Below are 12,579 nucleotides of genomic sequence, written 5' to 3' on the forward strand. Positions count from 1 at the left end.
CGTAGTCTTCCAGTACCTATGGAGTAGTGACATTGACCACCACCACCGGAATATCTTTGATTTATTTCATTACAGCACGTCCCTAAACGTTCAAGCATAATCTAGTCTAGGAAGTGACGTAGTCTTCCAGTACCTATGGAGTAGTGACATTGACCACCACCACCGGAATATCTTTGATTTATTTCATTACAGCACGTCCCTAAACGTTCAAGCATAATCTAGTCTAGGAAGTGACGTAGTCTTCCAGTACCTATGGAGTAGTGACATTGACCACCAACACCGGAATATGTTTGATTTATTTCATTACAGCACGTCCCTAAACGTTCAAGCATAATCGTCACCATTGAACACAGCGTCCAGCAGTGGAAACGTTGCTTTATTTACTATCAAGTTCCTTTTTTTAATTGTTGAAATGAAATCAGCAGTGACGGGCTGGTTGTTGTTTGATAGCGGCTAAATTAGCATGTGGCAATATTTGTAGATGGGATCACGTCTGCACCGAGTGGATGCTCAAAGGCTTGAAACAGCGCTTGTGTCTTCTTCCTTACGTTTACTTGAACATCATCATCCAGCACCAACTGCTGCTCACAGTCACTTGAACTGCATGCCATGACACCTACTAACTCAAAAGTGCAGATTTGAACCATTGGAATCATTTCTATAGTTTGAAAACAACCAGCAGGCAGCATTTAAGTGTTAATTATGTTGTATTATCCCCAGGCAGCAAAGTTAATTGCCTTGTTTGTGCTGTTTTGCAAGACCCGTGTCACATGACTTCAAACTTGACACCTCATTGGCTGACAGTCTTCTTTTAACGGAAGTGAGTCTTGCTTTTTGAAGCAGTACATTTTTCAGCACTGCATTTTTTTACTGAATTTTTATGCACTGAATTTTTAACTAACTGTATCGTTTCGGATCAAAAAGGCATTCTAAAAAAAGATCATTCCTGAATCCAAATACACAAAAATAGGTACCAACAAGAAAGACAAGCAGGTTTTGTATTATAGGATCCCAAACTAAGAGGGGTTTTGAGACAATAACAAAATTAAAAGCCTTGAAATTAATATAAGAAAAATCCAATTAAATCTCCATTTAAAAAAAAAAAAGTGCCCTGGTTTAAGAGAACACGTTTAAGTGTCAGCAACAACATGAAAATAACTGACCTTTAACTATGATATTTTTATACGCGAACATGATTATAGGACATACACACAATAAACATGATTATAGGACATACACACAATAAACATGATTATAGGACATACACACAATAAACATGATTATAGGACATACACAAAATAAACATGATTATAGGACATACACACAATAAACATGATTATAGGACATACACACAATAAACATGATTATAGGACATACACACAATAAACATGATTATAGGACATACACACAATAAACATGATTATAGGACATACACACAATAAACATTATTATAGGACAAACACACAAACAATATTATGGGCATCCACAAAATTTAAAATTGCAATTTAGTAAACTAAAAAGGCCGTGTTGGCATGTGTTGCAGTGTTAATATTTCATCATTGATATATAAACTATCAGACTGCGTGGTCGGTAGTAGTGGGTTTTAGTAGGCCTTTAAATAAAGAATCAAAGATGTATTTTATATGACGTAAATATTGCAAACTGGAGAACAAATAATAAGACTGACTTATAAGCGTCCTGTCTTTTTTTCTCCGTCAAAGTGCTGTCACGACAGTTAGCACACTTGATGTTACAAGGCAGTACTGCTCATATATATCCCACTGCCTTTTAACGTCAAGTGTGCTAACTGTCGTGAAAGCACTTCGACGAAGAAAGAAGTGAGCAGGACGCTAATAAGTCAGTCTTATTTTTGTTCTCCACTTTGAAATATTTACGTCGTATAAAATACATCTTTGATTCTTTATTCAAGGATAAACATCGTCTGGATGCGCTAGAAATGGGCGCCTCAAGAACGGGACGGTTGCATGTTTCATAGTAATAGTCGTTGTGACGTGTAGAGGACGAGGAAGTTTATTACTATTGTGGGGGAGTTTTCTGTGTCTACGTACCTTGGACACATCCGTACACCCACCGGAGTGACGCCACGCTCTCTCCGCCGTGTGTTTGAGGAGCCTGCAAAACACTTGCACATACATGTAACAATCTTGTTCAATCAACAATACGGTTTGGTATAAACCTAAAAAAAAACAAAAAACAATACAACCATAAAGGAAAAAAGTTGGCTTTTGCGCCACTAGCTTAATGCTAACCTACAATGAACGACCACATTGATAGGCTAACAAAAATTAGCATTGCGATCGTTTTAAATTTGTACAAAGGTTTAACAAGTAATATTTTAGTTTAACAAAAGTGACATAAGACAACAGTCAACAGATGAATTGTTCTTCCATCCATCCATCCATCTATTTTCCATCCGGGGGTCGCTGGAGCTTATCTCAGCTGCAATCAGGCAGGAGGTTGTCACGTTCGGAACACATTGTGATGCGTGGGGATGTCAACTCAAGATGCACGGGACCAGACAAGCAAGTTAGCAGGTAGGAGCTGGATTTGATATATAAAATAATAAAAGAACACTGATACAAAGGCAAAAGAAAGCGCGTGCAACTCACCGGGAGCTAGGCTAAACGCTAACACTGAGTAAAAAGTCCACAGAAGCGTGTGTCGAGCGCACAGAAGCTAAGAAGGAACGTAGCAAGCCAGAACAGGACAAACTTAACCAAACGTGAGTGTTGCATAAAGCAAGTGAAGAACTCAGACCCAACAAAGGCAGGTATAAATACAGAAATGGTCATCAAAGACAGGTGTGCGCCAGGTCTTCTTGTATCGCGAAATTGTGAAATTACATTTTTTCCACTCACAAAGACCCCAAACGTCCAGATTTTTAACCGCTGATTTGTATTTTTGATGTTCAGTTGGCCGAGCAGAGGAATTAGTTGTCACGACAGCAAACTGTGTCTTCTTCCATCACACCTTCAACCATCCTCCATTGCAGCAAATACATTACATTTCCTACAGGTATTATTATCACTGAAGGACTGTAGAACATGTCTAAACATGTTACACACAAAGGACGGGCAAGCTAAGAGCTAAGCTAGCCACTAAAGTAGCTTGAAACAAGAATAAATAAGTGCTTAGTCATTTTTCCAATTCAAAATGAATTGGCTGTTTTTCAAACTTCCACCATTTCCACTTTTTTCAAGTGATTCAAATCATTCCATCTTCAACAAATTTCACTTAACCTGGACATTCAAACTATCATTTTTCCAAGTTCAAAACATTTCCAAGAATACCCAGAATTTCCGTTTTTTCAAACCCTTTTTTCTACTTTTTTTGTGTTGACCACATTTTTAGAACCACTTCAACCGTTCCATCAGCAAATAATTCTTCCTAATGAGGACAAAAAACTTTTTTTTTCTCTGGAAAAATTCCTGATTTTCCCAAAATTCCAGGAATTCCATAATACTATTTCACAACAAAAAAATGTTACTACTGCAACATTTTTCGACCGATTTGAAAAATTCCAACTCATTCAAAACATTCATATATTTTAGCATTTTCTAAAAGTATTTAGATTTTCCCAAATTTCCCAATTTTAATGAAATTCTCATTGAAAATAATGGTACGTTTTCCAAAGTTCCACATCTCCAACATTTTTCATCTGATTCACCATTGTCAAACTGTTCAGCCTATTCGGTAATCACGGGGTTTCCTTGACCAATTCCAAAAATTCCCAGAATTCCACGTTTTCTGTGACATTTTTCCCCGTTCAAAATTAATTTGCCAATTTTCAAAATGCCACCATTTCCACATTTTTCAACCGATTCAAACAATTCCACCTTCAAACTATTCCACACTGTCAAATCAATCCTTTTAATCCGGACAGAAAACAAAGTTGTTTTTTTGAATTGGAAAAATTCCCAGTTTTCTCGAAATTCAAGGAATTCCCAAAAATGATTTCTCAATCAAGTATGTTACGACTTCAACATTTCTCAACCGATTTGAAAAATTCCAACACCCCCCATTTCAACTCATCCAGAACATTCACATTTTTTTTTAGCATTTTCAAACTGGTGTCCCTGTGAAGAGTGAAGATGATGAGGTGAAAGGTGAAAGTGAGGAGAGGGGAGGGGGGGAGCCTCCAAGCAGCAGCTCAACACAACACATGACAACAGAAGCTGATGGAGACCACTGTGGAGGATCACAAGCAGACAAGCTCTTAGCTCCACTATCAGATAGTGAGGACACAACGTCACACTCTCCTGACACTGATGATGAAGACTCTAAAGATGATAAGACATGTCACACTGACAACACACACTTCACATGTCCTCACTGTCACAAAACCTTTCAATACCGTCGTAATCTGAAAAGACACATGAGAAGACACACCGGAGAAAAACCTTTTTCTTGCTCAGAATGTGGTAAAGGTTTTACACGAAGTCAACATTTGAAAGTACACATGAGAACACACACTGGAGAAAAACCTTTTTCTTGTTCACTCTGTAGTAAAGGTTTTACACAACGTCATGATTTGAAAGTACACATGAGAACACACACTGGTGAAAAACCTTTTTCTTGTTCAACCTGTGGTAAACGTTTTCTTGTAAGTCACAATTTGAAAGTACACATGAGAACACACACTGGTGAAAAGCCTTTTCCTGTTCAATCTGTGGTAAAGGTTTTACAACATGTACATATGTGAAAGTACACATTAAAACACACACTGGTGAAAAATCACATTCCTGTTCAATCTGCAACAGAAGCTTTTGTGACCGATCGACCCTTGTAAGACACATGAGAAGACACCCAGGAGAGAAAGTGTTGAGTTGCAGTGTGTGTGGTGAAAGATTGTCTTCTAAGTACCAGTGTAAGAAACACAAGTGTGCTGGTGAGAACAGCAGCAGCAAATGAAACTGCAGGATTTGAAATAAACTGTCCAGACTTTCATTTTGACTTCCTAACAACATCAGCACATATAACATGTGTGACATTGTTGTTTGTGTAACAATATTTTTAAATTTCTTCTACATTTATTGCTGAGATATTTTATGACAGTGCTTTTTTCAGTCAAATACATGCATAAATATGCAACATTGTGTACTTTTATTAAAACACGGACAGAACAATTTAAGTAAAAAGGTGGGAGTAAATAGTACGGGAAATATTTTACATGCAATAAACATTTTATATGTGTGTGTGTATATATATATATTGTGTATATTCCAGATATAATTTTAGACTTATTCATATGAAATATTGAAGTATTACATATTTGTATTTGTAATTGTTAATAATCCCATAGATTATCACCTTTATATGATATACATATGTACTGGTTCACATCTGAAACATCTTCTGGACCACTTCAGGAAGCATATTATTATTTACTTTATACATCATTTCAACAATACAATTTTAAAATGTGTGACTTTTTGAATCATCTGTTGGGTCTCTTTAATCTATTTTATTCATTATATTTTTTACTCTGTATTATGATGATTGTGTTGTGATTGTTATATATGTATGTCCCCAGGCCTTTATGTAATATAAAAGTGAGAGAAAATGACTGAATTATTTGTGGAAGGATGGTTTTGTTTTTACTTACATTTGTGGATATATTAAATAAATCCAGTATTGTGTTTTAAATATTTTTTATGTTTTTTTGCTTTATTTTAACATCCCCAAAACATCAATATCAGTCAAAGTTTGGAGTGTCAGACAAAAGCCAATATTGTACATCATCCCACAGAGATTTACTTTGCATACATTCATAAAATAAACTGTTTATTTTGTTTCCCTATCACAAAAACGAACAAGTGTTCTCTGGCACTGCAGATCAACAGTGGGGCACGTGCCCCAGTAAAATATGTCTGGCGACGCCCCTGACCTATCCATGAGTAAAGTGCACGAAGCGCAGGAAGCCATACTCACAGAAACTTTCCGTCGCCGAGTGGAGTGCCAGCTGTCTTCGGGAAGTGGTGGTCACGGTGGCGGGGGAGTAGCTTCCTTCAGACCGGCGCTGCCTTTCTCCGCTAGCCTCGTTAGCTTAGCAGCTAGCTAGCTGAGGGCGGAGTGGTGAGACAGAGATCGGGTGATTTGCAAATAAAGCTGCAAAACAGTTAAAAGCACACAAATAGAACGATACTTAGCTTTTTTGCAACAAGAGCAGTCAGCGAGCAGTCATTCACGTTGACCCGGAACCGGAAGTTCAACCGGAATTATATGCATCAAGTGTTCCACTACCTCCAAATCAATACCAAGCCTCAACAGCACGACTTCTTGGTACTTTTGTGTGAGTTAATAATATTGATTGTTTGTGATAAATTTGTATTGCAACATTTAAAAACAAGATTATTATTGATAACTGTGGTCCTTTTGCTACCCTTTGTTTTTTTTTGTTTTCATATCATCATTTACATGTAGGTTTATTTACATTTGCAAGTCCAGTACGCTAGATGGCTGTAGTGTAAATTCATAATGGTTTTTGTAGAGCCCAAAAAAGTGTTAATACTGTAAATATTGGATTTATTATGCAACAGCTGTTTGATTCTAACATTCATCTTAGTTTTAGTTTTTATTAACTCATTTGGTGGGTGTTAACGTCATGAGAAATTGCTAATGCTAATCAGTAGCATGTCAATAGCAAAGCCAATGTATATTAGCATCAAGCTACCATAACTTTTATAGCGTTTTTTTGAGTCCATTTCTTTGTTGGCATTGACAATTGCAACATTTATCTCAAGGTAGTTTGACTCCGACTGCTCTCAGTGCTGCTGGAGTGATCTCCAAATGCCAAACAGAGGTCAAATGAGTTTCAAATTGGATATTCAACAGACATTCAACATCCAGCCAGGCTGACTGTTTGTGTCCGGCACTGAAAACTCATGCCACGTCTGTCAGTCCCTGCTGACAAGTGCTTTAGTTTAAGGGACCGTCAATAAAGTACTTGACATTGGCTCACTAAATAAATGATAAATGGGATGTACTTGTATAGCGCTTTTCTACCTTCAAGGTACTCAAAGCGCTTTGACACTACTTCCACATTTACCCATTCACACACACATTCACACACTGATGGAGGGAGCTGCCATGCAAGGCGCCAACCAGCACCCATCAGGAGCAAGGGTGAAGTGTCTTGCTCAGGACACAACGAGGTTGGTTCTAGGTGGGATTTGAACCAGTGACCCTCGGGTTTCGCACGGCCACTCTGCCACTGCGCCACGCCGTCCCTACAACTAAGAAGATTTCAATTGTCAGTAGCTTCAGTCATGTGACCTAGAACCTCAAACCTACTTTCATATTGTTTGTTCATCACTGCTGTAGTCGGCTCATGCCTTGAATTGTCCAGTTTTAAGTGATAAGCAGTAGAAAATGGATGGATGGATGTTTAGTGACAGAGTGGAAACTGTCAAACCTCAAGCCCACCAAGTGCTCGAACCCAAAGCAGTTTTGGGAGAAAAGTTTACAGGTCAGATGAGACTTTGCCTCACCTCCAATCAAGAGTGAAAAGGCTGATCTTTGTACACAAGCAGCTTTTCCAACAAGACAACAATATTAAACACACATGAAAACTGTTTTCAAAGGGTTTCAGGCAGGTTTCTGGAATGTCCGTTCCAGAGACTGGACCTTAACCCTGCTAAACATTTGAGAACATTGCTTTGAACTGGCTCTGTGTCAAGAAAGCAACACATTTCAATCAAATCTACCAGTATTTCCAAGACCGGGGTCAAATATTCAAGCAAAATGTTGCCAGAAGCATCTTGCTTCATTTTTATTTATTTTTACGTGTTGTGAAGAAACCCTGAATTGCTCCGTCGTAAGAACATCAGACTTTCATTCTGACTTCCAGGATTCAAGTCCACAACATTTATGGACAGAATTTCGAGGCGCAGTCAAAGCGTTGAGGGGACCCGGTTTGGTGACTGCAGGATTAGGTTTCTGTTTTTTGCAGATGATGTGGTCCTGATGGCTTCATCTGGCCAGGATCTTCAGCTCTCACTGGATCGGTTCGCAGCCGAGTGTGAAGCAACTGGGATGAGAATTGGCACCTCCAAATCCGAGTCCATGGTTCTCGCCCGGAAAAGGGTGGAGTGCCATCTGCGGGTTGGGGAGGAGACCCTGCCCCAAGTGGAGGAGTTAAAGTACATCGGAGTCTTGTTCACGAGTGAGGGAAGAGTGGATGGTGAGATCGACAGGCGGATTGTAATGCGGACGCTGTATCGATGAAGAAGGAGCTGAGCCGAAAGGCAAAGCTCTCAATTTACCGGTCGATCTACATTCCCATCCTCACCTATGGTCATGAGCTTTGGTTTGTGACCGAAAGGACAAGATCACGGGTACAAGCGGCCCAAATGAGTTTCCTCCGCCTGGGTGGTGGGGCTCTCCCTTAGAGATAGGGTGAGAAGCTCTGTCATCCGAGGGGACCTCAAAGTAAAGCCGCTGCTCTTCCACATGGAGAGGAGCCAGATGAGGTGGTTCGGGCATCTGGTCAGGATTTAGGGCACGTCCAACCGGTAGGAGGCCACGGGGAAGACCCAGGACACGTTGGGAAGACTATGTCTCCCGGCTGGCCTGGGAACGCCTTGGGTTTCCCCGGGAAGAGCTGGACAAAGTGACCGGGGAGAGGGAAGTCTGGGCTTCCCTGCTTAGGCTGCTGCCCCCGTGACCTGACCTCGGATAAGCCGAAGAAGATGGATGGATGGATTAAGTAATGAAGTTAAACATTGTACTGATATGATCCATGAGCTTATAATGCAATTTTACCAAGTGATAAAGTAACAGCACAAAGCACACATCAGTCATACTAAATGATGCATCAAGGACAATACTGTAATGACATAAAATAGATATTTTTAATTTCGCCAGAGTACCTGGTTGGTTTCACATCTTGTTCAATACCTCTTTTTTCAAAAGTTATCCTGCCACCGTCACCGTGTGGGTTGCCGTGACACTGGACACAAGACGCATCATAGCAGGTTTGACTGTTTATTATTTCAATAAAGCAGTCTTCTTCTGGCCATCCGATCGCGTCACTTTTCAGCGCGCGGGCTCTTCCTGCTTGCCGCCGCCGCACGCCTTTCGGCATCCGGCGTTTGCGTCCGTTGCGGGGGTCGTCATCTCACTCTCTCGTCCTTGATCGTCGTGCTCGTTTTCTGTTTGCCGTGGTGTCCTCGCCTACTCCTCCTCGCTCGTTCCTCCTTCCCCTCTTTTGTGCTGCAACAATAGATGAGCAGATTGAGCGCAGGTGTGTGGTGAACGCACCTGACTTGGCTGGCTGGGGGCGTCGCTCTGAGTGCGTCCCGCCTCCTCTCTCCGCCGCACGCCCCGCCTCCTGGCCGCCATTGCGGGTAGGACCGGCATTTGTCCGACCCTGCTGTTGGCTCCTCTGCTCCGTCTCTCCACACATCCAAAAAAGTACAGGAAGGGTATGGTGCCATGACCCGGAGTCAAACCAGGGTTACTACAGCCACAACACAGAGTACTAACCACTATACCATCACGGCTGTAACAAACCATCCAGACTGAGAATGTGTTTGCTTCCCTGTTCATGTTCATAGACAGAATAGTCACATCTAGTTTGAATGCTAGTGACCAAGCCCCAACAATTTTTACTCTAACAAGAGGAAGGCGTGCTCAGGTAAGATTTGTTGTGTTTCACCTTTTTCCTCACCCACTTTATTCTAAATGAATGTCATGAGTATACCAACAGATACAACTTCCAGTTATCTATTCACAATGATAACAAGACAAAAAAAATGCATGTTCCAGTTAGTAGATATTTATTTTAAATGGAGAAAAACACTCTCAAAGAAACAGCACTGAATTTTGTTTCAGTTCAATTAACAAAAACCAATGAGCTAGCCAGGAGTTGAACCATGAATATTCTTATCTGTAGTTAGACGTGTTATCCATTGCACCACTAGCCCTATGTGAAGAAAGGTTTTACTGTCGTACAGGTTGTATATCGTAAACATCTTACTCCAAAGGAACACACAGTTTACATGAGGCTTACTACCAAAACAGGGCTTTACTGACTGCTTATGTTGGACTTTAAAATCTAGTGACCTTCTATTTGTTGCCGCCTGGGCCTTCACCAGCTCTACCTGTTGCAGCTAACCTCCACTAAAAATTAAAACAAAATGCTTCTGGCAAAATTTTGGGGAGCATCCAAGTTAAATGCAGCTCAGAGTTGGCAACTTTGGGAGAGGAGCTTCTTTTTTGGTCAAAACCTTCTTTGTTGATGACGATGTAAAACTGGCCTATCTGTCAAAAATGAGCTTTGGGTTCAAGCACTTGGGGAGCTTGAACTTTGACAGTTCCCAGCTTGTCACTGAACATGCTGACTAATTCACTTTCACCTGAGATTGCCAATATGGATGTTATCTCAGATGTTGGACATATCAGCATATCAAAGGTCCTGGGTAGCTCAGTCGGCAGAGCATCAGACTTTTAATCTGAGGGTCCAGGGTTCAAGTCCCTGTTCAAGTGGCTGATGCTGACCTCCATACATTTCTCAAAAAATGTCCCTTTGCCCCCCTGCAGCAGTCCTTCGAATCTATATTTAATTTAAATAGTTCAAAAACATCCCTCACATCCACTTTAGTTCAGGTGGGAGAGCGTTAATGTGATCATCTGAAGGTTTAACCGCAATACCTTAAACACAAATAGTTAGACAGTGTATCTGTATGAAAAAGTTGTGGTTAATATTTTGCTGTAGGTGTGTTAGATGCACCTTCACCTCACACTGAGCACAGCTTTATTACTCTCAGTTTCAAGTTATTCAGTCCAAGACAAACCCTTAAGGCAACAAATTTGTGTTTGAAACAGCCCGATGTAAGGCTCAGTTAAAGACCGTTAAACCACGTAACGGTTGTCCAAATTAAAAATGGAGGAAATGTTTGTAACAACTGGTACTAGGACTCCACCAGCAAGGCTGGCAGGCCAGGGAGACCATTTCAGTATTGTAAGAGCCACAGAAGGCTTATTAACAATAGCTACCATTTTAGAAGCACACATATTTATGCTGAAACCCAGGATCGATCTAGGGACCTTCAGATCTCCAGTCTGACTCTCTCCCAACTGAGCTATTTCATCTATACGAATGCTTTGGGTTTTCTTATTCAAATGTAACCAAGGTCTGCCCTATTGGTGACTTTTGAGGGGTGGAAGGAGGTCTTTCCAAGGGGGTCTCAAAGTCTAGTATCGGTCAGCAGAACAGGTACTTGAATCCCGGAAGCTCAAAAAGAATATCTTACGCTCCATGACTGAGCATTTCAGGCTCTCTAAAAAATGTACCTAAATGCTTCTGAAGAATGTTTTACTACCGAGAATGTTATGATTACTGCAAACATTTGGCAGATTTTTCAGAAATTTTCAAAAGTTCTTAGCAGGCTAATAAATAAGTCTTCAAGTGTAGATGAAAAATGCTGAAAAGAAAAGCAGTTTAAGCGTCATGACCCGGAATTGAACCAGGGTTGCTGTGACCACAACACAGAGTACTAACCACTATACCATCACGGCTGTTCCTACTCATCTTGATTGATAATGTGTTTGCTCTCCTGATGTCTAATGTTAAACCATCTGCTCAAGCCACATTCTGTTTGAACGACATCATGGAAGAGAATCTCAATCAGTGTGCTAATACTTGATGTTCTGGGGAAATATTTAGGTTTTACTCCATTGTGGTGTAAAGAACAACTGCTAAGATGTAAAATAGTCACATTTATATTGTTGTGCTCACCTTTTTCCTCACCCACTTTATTCTGATTGAAAGCCCCGAGTATAAGAACAGATACAACTACCAGTTATACATTCACAATAATAAAGAGAAAAACAACACATTTTTCAGTTTGTAGATTTAGAAAAGCCAAAGCAAAATAAACTCCCCCCAAAAATTGTACAGAATATTGTTTCAGTTCAGTTAACAAACAACAGCACGCTGGCCAGGAGTTGAACCTAGAATCTTCTAGTCCGTAGTGAGACACATAATCCATTGCATCACTATCCCTACAGAAAGAAACATCTTACTGTAGGACAGGTTGTGTTTCGTAAATATCTTACGCCAAAACAACACACAGTTTACATCCTCAGGATGTAAGACATTATTTGGATTCTTATTTGAACCACGTCACACAGAAATGTAATGTATGAATGAGTGAGAATGAGGGAGGGACAGTTTTTGGGTTGGTGCACTAATTGTAAGTGTATCTTGTGTTGTTTGTATTGATTTAATTTTTAAAAAAAAAGCGTAACGGGTGATCCTTCGAGCCGGATTTGAACCAGCGACCTAAGGATTTCAGCATGAGCAACTACAGTCCTCCGCTCTACCAACTGAGCTATCGAAGGTTAGGATCAAACAATACTAATTCTGATTTTTGAGTCACATTATTATCAAGCAATTAATCAATCAAAGTTGACTTCTATAGCCCTAAATCACAAGTGTCTCAAAGGGCTGCACAAGCCACAACGACATCCTGGGCTCAGATCCCACATCAGGGCAAGAAAAAACTCAACCCAATGGGATGACAATGAGAAACCTTGTAGAGCAGTGGTCCCCAA

The 12,579-nt window shown here is 40.3% G+C and overlaps 3 non-coding genes across 3 annotated transcripts; 1 reads left to right on the forward strand and 2 right to left on the reverse strand.

The window, feature by feature from the left end:
- The first annotated feature begins 10,436 nt into the window (after positions 1–10,436).
- Positions 10,437–10,509, forward strand: trnak-uuu (transfer RNA lysine (anticodon UUU)). The gene has a single exon. It is a non-coding gene; the product is annotated as a tRNA-Lys (tRNA).
- Positions 10,510–11,042: 533 nt separating this feature from the next.
- trnas-gga (transfer RNA serine (anticodon GGA)) lies at positions 11,043–11,115 on the reverse strand. The gene has a single exon. It is a non-coding gene; the product is annotated as a tRNA-Ser (tRNA).
- Positions 11,116–12,279: 1,164 nt separating this feature from the next.
- On the reverse strand, positions 12,280–12,366 carry trnay-gua (transfer RNA tyrosine (anticodon GUA)). The gene is given in 2 exon segments: positions 12,280–12,315; positions 12,330–12,366. It is a non-coding gene; the product is annotated as a tRNA-Tyr (tRNA).
- Between the last annotated feature and the right edge of the window lie 213 nt (positions 12,367–12,579).

This window comes from Nerophis ophidion, unplaced genomic scaffold (assembly GCF_033978795.1).
Source record: "Nerophis ophidion isolate RoL-2023_Sa unplaced genomic scaffold, RoL_Noph_v1.0 HiC_scaffold_65, whole genome shotgun sequence".
NCBI classification, from domain to species: Eukaryota; Metazoa; Chordata; class Actinopteri; order Syngnathiformes; family Syngnathidae; genus Nerophis; species Nerophis ophidion.